Below are 8,817 nucleotides of genomic sequence, written 5' to 3'. Positions count from 1 at the left end.
AGCCACAGCACCATTTCTGGCTTTTTCTATGTATGTGGTACTGAGGAACGGAACCCAAGGCTTCATGCATGCTAGGCAAGCACTCTTCCACTGAGCCACATTCCCAGCGCAGCAGAAAGCATGTTTTGTTAGGCAGTCAGCCAAAGAAATTCTAGACATGATTTAAAACCCCCACCCCAGGAAACAGACCTTATTATTTGTGTTGGCAAGTCACCTAACTACTTTGGAATGTAGCCACTAAGAGATAGAAGTAGGACTAAACACAACAGGCCTATGTGTATACATACACACATACCACACAAAGCATGCACACACAAGTAAGTACCCTCTGTGGTCCAGTACTTTGCATGATTTAACTACCACTTGTCTATATACTATTCAGTTTAAGCTTTACATGTCAAAAGAAATCTCTTAAATTCTTCTAAACTTTGTCCCACAGTTTTGACATCATCTTTCTATCAATACTGTCAGCATACCTTAGCCAGTACTGCCACTTTTACCTTCAAAATACATCCAGAATCTAATCATGTTTTAACTCAAACCCAAGTCTGTCATCATGGCTCAAGCCAGCATTCTGACTCCTGAATTATTACAATAGTTTCTTGCTTATCACTGCACTCTCCTTGACGCCCACCTCCTCCAGAGCGCTTTCAAAGCAGTCTAAAAGATTATTTAGAGTATAAATAAGATTGTCATTTTCTGTTCAAAATCCTATAACTATCCCTCTTTTCATTCAAAGTCCTAAACTGGGCACCAATGACTCATGCCTATAGACCTAGCTCCTCAAGAGAATGAGACCTGAGAATCTTGCTTCAAAGTCAGTCTGAGCAGACAAAACTCTTGTCTTCAATTGGTCAACAAAAAGCCAAAAGTGAAGGTTTGACTCAAGTGGAAGAGCCCCAGCTATGAGTAGAATGAGAGGCTGCAAGTTCAAGTTCCAGTAGTGGCATACTAGCAGAAAAATACCCATCAAAGTCTTAAGAACCATTTACCAGTCTTATCTGGAGCTTTCTTTTGCTCTTACAACATCAACCCCATCTTCTACCCTTCCCTGACTACACTCCTTCAGCCACCTTGGCCTCCTGATGTTTTATCAAACAGATCAGGCCCAATTCTTGTTTAGAACTGAATCTCAGCTGGGCACTGGCGGCTCATCGTGTAATCTTAGCTGCTCAGGAGGCTGAGATCTGACAATTATAGTTAGAAGCCAGCTGGGGCAGAAAAGTCCATGAGATTCTTATCATCTCTAGCTATCCACCCGAAGAGTCACTATGGTTCAAAGGGTAGAGCACTAGCCTTGAGCTAAGGGACAATGTCTAGACTCTGAATTCAAGCCTCAAGACTGACAAAACAAAATGGAATCTCTCTCCTTACCTTTGTTCTTCTCCATTTCTACCATTCTTTAATTTCCTCCCTAAAATTCATGGTTATATTCTGTATCTACTACTTTACTTCTTCCCAATATAATTAAACTCTACAATCTGAAGGGTTTTCTATCTTTTGTTCAGTGATTATTGCAGGCTGCCTAGCGTGGTATACACAGTAAGCTATCAACCTGTGAGATGAACAAATGAAAACTAAAACTGTTCTGTCTTTAATCTCATTTAATGATTTGGCCTTAAATTCGATTATGTTTTTATAGTATTACCGAGGGATTGTTCATTGCCCGCAGTACTTCAAAGTGTTTTGCATAGTCATCTCATCTACTAAGCAAATAGGGTAAGAAAGCAAAATCTCCCAACGGCCTGGGAGGATTGTTTTGACTCAAGCAACAAGTTCCTGAAATGGAGACCCTATGTAAACCTATGAGCTTTTTTTTTTTTTTGCCAGTCCTGCGCTTGAGCTCAGGGCCTGAGCACTGTCCTTGGACTTTCTCAAGGCTAGAGCTCTACCACTTGAGCCTCAGCACCACTTCTGGCTTTTTTTTCTATGTGTGTGGTACCGAGGAATCGAACCCAGGTCTTCATGCATGCTAGGCAAGCATTTTAACCACTAGGCCAAACTCCCGGCCCCCCTATGAGCTTTTTTTGTTTGTTTGTTTGTTTTTATTGGTAGGGCGTGGGGCTTGAACTCTTGGTCTGGGTGATGTACCTGAGCTCTTCAGCTCAAGGCTTCTGCCCAGCCCCTTGAGCCACAGAGCCACTTCCCCCATTGTCTAGTGGTTAACTGGAGATAAGAGTCTCATGGTCTCTAGTGTGAAAATTAAGCAATGAAAATTAAGCCTTGACAACCATGGAGACAGAGAGAGAAGAGAAAGAGGTGACAGAGAGACAGAGACAAAGAGAGAGACAGACAGAGACAGAGACAGAGACAGAGAGAGACAGAGAAAGTTTCTTCCCACACTAAAGCAACAATCTCTTACAGATGGGAAGAGCTTTAGACAAAGAATTGTAAAACTTGCCTAGCATGAATGAAGCCCTGGGTTCAATTTCTTGCTACCACATACACAGAAAAAGCTAAAAATGGTGTTATGATTTAAGTAGTAGAGCGCTAGCCTTGAGAAAGCTCAAGGACAGTGCCTAGGCCCTGAGTTCAGTTCCAAGGAAAGGCAAAACAACAATAACAATAACTAAACACAAAACAAAACATGGGTGGAGAAGGTCTGAAAGTGTTATAATTTGGATGGGAAATGTCCCCTAAAGACTCATTGGTCACCAATGCTGCGATGAAGGTAGGGCTTTGGGGAAGTGATTGAATTAGAGGGCTCTGACTTCATCAGGATGGGTTCATAGTTTGATTGGCTATTGTGAGGTGATGGGAACATAGGAGGTGAGACCCAGCTAAACAGAGTGTGTCTTTGGGAGCTGTGCTTTGGGAAGGCTGCATCTTGTCCTTTACCTCTTTTTTTTCTCTCCTCTCTCCTCTCCTCTCCTCCCCTTCCCCTCCCCTTCCCTCCTCTCCTCCCCTTCCCTCCCCTCCTCCCCCTCTCTTCCCTCCCCTTTCCACACCCCTCTCCCTCCCCTCTCCCCTCCTCTCCTCTCCCCTACTCACTTCTCTTCTCCTCTCCTCTCCCCTCTCCCTTTCCCACTCTCCTCTCCTTTCCTTTCCTCCCATCCCCTCTCCCCAACCCCCCTCCTCCTTCTTCTCATCCCCCTCCCTCCATCTCTCTCTTTCATTACAAGATCAGGGGAAAACAAGGCTAAATAGCCATGGGACTGAAATCTCTGAAAGCATGAGCTAAAATAAGAATTCCCTCTTTTAAGGTGACCTTCTCGGGTATATCTGACGAACACAGAACAGTGTGGGCCTAGGTAACTCTATAACCTATGAAAGCTGACTGGGGAAAGGAAAGAGCTGAGGGCAGGAATTCCAAAGAGCTTGCCATCATGTATCTCTTCTCCCTCATGCCCTCCCCTCAGTAGGGAAATCAGTGTGAAGCAAGTTCATTTCCTGGCTACCATAACATAGGAAATGGAAGCAGTTGTAGTATTTTCTTCCTTTCTGATTGACTACATCTTCTTACTTCAAATAAGTAAAAGCCAAAAGGTAAATGTTGGCAGTTTGCATTCTTGTTGTTGTTGCTTGTATTTGTAGTTCACTCTGCTTTTCTAAAAACTTTTTTTTTTTTTACTGTTATTACAAAGGTACTGGACAGAGGAGTTACATTTATACTTTGCATTCTTGACTAAATGCTCTGCATTAAGTCAGGGAGGGGGTTAGCCAGACATGACTGAGCATCATGCTGTATTGTGATAATCCAGACTCTCCACCTCCCATTCAAGGAATTCCCCAAGGAATTGCATTTACGGGTGTAACACTAATCAATGTTGGGGCCGTCCCTGAGGAGGCTCCTTTTCCATCCTTGCCTAGGGATGGAAAAACATCAAAAGTTCACACTAGAAACTGTCTTAGAGCTGCCAACATGTCTAGGCTTCCCGACAGGAACTTCCAGAATTCATTTTCTCTATGCAGTTAAAGACAGTCCATGGGAGATGCAGATTTCTCCCAGGTGGGATTTGTCCTTAGGAAACCTGAAACATGGAGGAGCAGATTGAAATGTGTACTTGCAAAGGGACTCAGCACGGCATGTGCCCATCATCTCCCTCAAACGCATCATTAATTTAGGCACCACTTCCTTCCGGAGGAGGCGCGGGTCAGGCCATTGTGCTCGTGGGAGTTCCTTTATGTGGAAGAAAACATCGGAAGTGTCTAAGAAGCATTTTCCCCAACTATACAGTTCCAGGGGTGCATCATGAACTTGCAAGTTTCATACAGGTAATGGATATTTATCATCTTTTTGACCCTCTAGCATTCGTGTCCTCTTATGCTTCCTTTCGGTGGGAGAAGGTTCACCTACTCAGAGGAAAGCAGAGTGTGTTTCTCTCCAAAGAAGACAAAAATGACAAAGGCCTGTCCTCTCAATGTCTCTTAAGCTGTAGTGCAGACCCATGGACTAGTATCAACCCACCAGGTGCACTTTGAATCATAAAGTATGATGTCAAAATGTGGGAAGTCAGTCACGCCTGCAACCCTAGCTACTCAGGAGGCTGAGATCTGAGGGTCATGACTCAGAGTGCCGCGGGCAGGAAAGTTCATAAAACTCTTATCTCCAATTCACCACCTAAAGGCTGGAGCTGAGGATCAAGTGGTGGAGTTCTGGCTTTGAACACAAAGCGTGGGGACAGCCCTGAGTTCAAGTCCTAGTACTGGTACACACACACACACACACACACACACACACACACACACACACACACACACACGGGAGGAAGCAGAATCCTCTTTGGTAAAGGAGCAGAGAGAGCAGAAAACAGCCAGCTATACCCGGCAGCAGCTCCTGTGTTTAATTTCTAGGAACCTGGCCAGGTAAGATAATCTCAGCAGCAGCCGAGTGCTGTTCCCACTGGACCAGTTCTGCAGTGCAGCCACTAGGTCTGGTTCTTAATTTCCCTGAGGACTCTGTGTGCTAACCCAAATCGTTTCTTCATAGGATCCTTTTCGGCTTTAATCAGCTAGAGATAGATTCTCTTACATAGAATGAATCCCAACTGATGCAGAGATTTGTTCAAAGAATAGTCATTGACAACAGCTTCTCATGGAAGGAAGGGGCAAGTCTGAGAATTGGGACTTTGGGCCCATTGGCACCAAAGGCAGTAAAATAATCCAGCTGTAAGCAGTGGGACTTGACAGGTCAAGAAGATATTGGTGCTGGACAATGGTGGCTCACATCTATTATCCCAGCTAAGACCTGAGGATCATGGTTTGAAGCCAGTCCAGTTAGACAAATCTCAGAGACAATCTCCAATGAACAAACAAAAAGTCAGAAATGGAGGTGTTGCTCAAATGGCAGAGTGCCAGCCTTGAGCGAAAATGCCCGGCAAAAGCACCAAATCCTTAGTTCAAGCCCTAGTACCAACACACAGACATGTGCACACACATTGCGCATAAACCCATGACATTGGTGAAATAATCAAACTCCTAGTCACCTAGAATGAGGCATCCAAGGAGGGAATAATGTTAGATTGCACTGACTTTATTGATATGAATGTGTTTACTACCAGAGTCTTGTTTCAGTAGGCTGTTTTGAGTGACTAGAGAGTTCTAACTGTTTGCTTAGTTGGTTGACTGAATATTGGACTCAACACAATATATAAAATAAAGTTAAGATGCTATACATTCCTCGATATAAAATATGTTTCTGTGTGCAATGTGTCTCCTACTCCTTTAATGTAGTCCCAGAACGGACCTTGAAGAGAGTCCCTTTGAGGAGGCATCGTGAGAGGACTATTGTCACCATAAGAAGCAGTGTCACAGTGGTTGTGAAGCTGAGGATAATGGTAGGAGACTGCAATTCAAATGAGTTCCCTGGATTCAGTAGTGCTGGCAGGATTCTAGAGTAGTTGACTCTGGGAATAACACTTCACTGCAGGTGGCCAGTGGGCCTACTTAACCAAATAGGAATAAGAAAGAGGTTCAAAGGGAGCACATCCACTCTCCAGGGAAGTTTCTCTCGGGAGGCTGAGATCAGAGGATCAAAGTTTGAAGCTATGTAGGGCAGAAAAGTCTGTCAGATTCTTATCTCCACTTAACCATCCAAAAGTTGGGAGCAGAGTGATGGTTCAAGTGGTAGAGCATCAACCTTGAGCCAAAAAGCTAAGGGAGAGCACCCTGGCACTAAATTATAAAATAAAATAAAGTAAAAACAAAGTACTAAAAATATAGTAAAAATTTGAAGAGGCTTCTTTCTGGTTCTTCTACTAGCTGAACCCATCAGACTGGGGAAGGGAGTTGGTTCTCTTTGGAGTCTAATAGAGTTGCTCTCAAATCCCACTTTGCAGGTTGAAAACTGGTCTGGTTAAGTGAATATAGCCAACGTTAGGGCTATATTTGGTTTACAAATGTCCCTTCTTTGCATACTCGAAGCTGCTGCTGGCTCTGCAGCTTTGCTGCCTGATGATCTGGATGATTCTTGCTCATTCCAAAGCTGTTCCCCAAACCCCAGTTTGTGCACCCAGAGGTGTCAAATGTCCACACTGATCCATGTTCCCAAGTGAATCGGAAAGTGAGTGAGATAGGAAATACCATTGTGTTTTGTTTTTGCATTGAAGAAAGAGGATGGAGGAAATTGTTAGCTTCTTGTCTGTTGCTCTCACCACTTTCAGAAGTAAAGGACCATGGGGGAGGCTAGGGGAATCAAGTCATCAGCTGGCTCAGCCTCAGAGCTCTTCATCTCCAGCTCCAGCTCCAGCTCCACTGTAACCACAGGGGAAGGTGGTTTCTTTTGGCCTGTAGAGGGTGGGGCCGTCACCAGTACGCCCTCCATAGCCAGAGCTCCCTCCCTGCTGCTTAAACTTCTCAGGAAGTACATAACCCCCAAACCCCTTCTCCATGACTGTCTCCGTTATGACACTGAACAGAAATAATACTTTTCTCATTCCTGGCTTTCAATTGAATGCATTTGGAATTATATTTGTTGTAGATCTGGGGATAGATACTCCTTTTAAAGTCAAGCAATTTTTCTTTTCTCTGTTGGTTTATTATTTTTCAAAATCATGAACAGATGTTGACTTGTATTGAGTGGGTTATTGCATTGAGATAATCATAAAGCTCTTTTCTTTTTCTCCCTTGGGTCTCAGCTCTATTGTGGTAGTTCATGTCAAGGTCAAGGCTATGGAGATTTTTCTTTCTTGCTCTGGCCCAGGAAGGCAGGAATGGAGCCCTCTCCACTCCCAGCCCTCACGGGTAAAGCTGAAGCTGAGGCTTTCTGGAATTTGCTATCTGGAATAGTACAAGATGTAAACAATGGCATTGTTTGGATGCACTGCTTTTGCTTAGAAAATATCTGTGGGCTTTAAAAAAAAATGACTCAAGAACTCCTTTCTATTAGGTACCAGAGAAAGAAAGTGAAGAAAATTCCATTCTGTAGCAATCTTATGAAACAGGGGTCAGGATGTTCCTTCTATAGATGAGAATTCTGAAGCTCAGAGAAATGAAATATTCTGCCCACAGTAATGGCAGAGTGAAAATCCTTGTTGATTGGTCCCACATCTTGTGTCTTGAAACACTGCTTAGATTCTCCCAACAGAGAAGTGAAATCTGGGCCCTAGTTTACCACAAATGTACTTTGATCATTTATGTGGGTGCATACAGGCTGGAAGGGTGTGCGCCAAGATGTTTTACTCGTAGGAGTGTTTGACTGGAAAAATTTAGAGATCAGGCGCTGCAGACAGTGATCGTTTTTGATACATCTTGCATGCTTGGAGCCTACTGCTAGCCTAGCTGAAAGAGGGTTCTGAGAGCCAAAGGTACAAAATACTTGCAAATTCTGATGGGTATGGAACCAGAGAGAACACAGGTCTAGTTCAGGCTCTGCTGTTTATTGCTGTATGATACTGAACAGGGCACTTGGCCTCTTGGGGACTTCCTTAGTTTTCCTCTTTGGTAAAATGCTAGGCTAGAATTAAACAAAAGCTAAGAGAAACCACAGAAAAATGTGGCGCTGGATTTAGGGTAAGGGGCGCCCTCTTGTGTTCTAATGGTATATTTCTTGTTAGATAGTCACCTTCATAATCAATTTCAGTTCCTCCTCTTGAAACAAGAGGCTTTCCCTGACCTGCAAAGCTGCTATTCCAGCTTTAAATCCTGACATTCTCTTAGGTCTGTCTCACGCATACCCAGTATACCATATGGTGGCATCATCTACTCACAAAGTCCTTCTCACCTTCTGCCTATGATCTCTTTCACACAAAGTCTTAGAACTTTGCCCAAGGGTTCAAATTCCAGCCTTGGTATTTATTGCCTATAACATCTTAAACAGGTAAGTTTATTTTTATAAGCTCCTATTCCCTCTTTGTAAATTGGGGACAACAATACTAATCACCTAGGTCTGTTGTGAGGCTTTAATAATGAGTTCTAATAGATCACCGTTATAGATATACCTGTACTGAGTAAAATAACATGGCATATTACTACAAATAAGTCAGAGCACAGTTCACTGAGAAGGAATCTGAACTACCTTATTAAAACTAAGATATAGAATTATCCATTTTTTAAAAAAACACTAGCCATTACCATCTTCAAAGTCTAATAGCCCTTAATAAGAATCATAGTTGAACTCTGTGGTTCGGATGTTTGCCATGCTCTTCATTTACTTTCTCCCATTTATCCCTCCCAGCAACCGTCAGAAGATGTTTTTTTTCTTTTATTTTCAATTAATTAATTAATTAATTTTATTGTCAGGGTAATGTATAGAAGGGTTACAGTTACATTTGCCAGATAGTAGGTGCATTTCTTCTCATATATTGATACTCCTCATGTTTTTGTCCCCATCTCCCTCCCCACCCCCTCCCAATCATCTTGCTTTTCTAAAAAAAAAAT

The sequence above is a fragment of the Megascapheus bottae genome, chromosome 6 (assembly GCF_031878675.1).
Source record: "Megascapheus bottae isolate mThoBot1 chromosome 6, mThoBot2.hap1, whole genome shotgun sequence".
Taxonomy (NCBI): Eukaryota; Metazoa; Chordata; class Mammalia; order Rodentia; family Geomyidae; genus Megascapheus; species Megascapheus bottae.
This window is presented reverse-complemented; position numbering follows the sequence as displayed.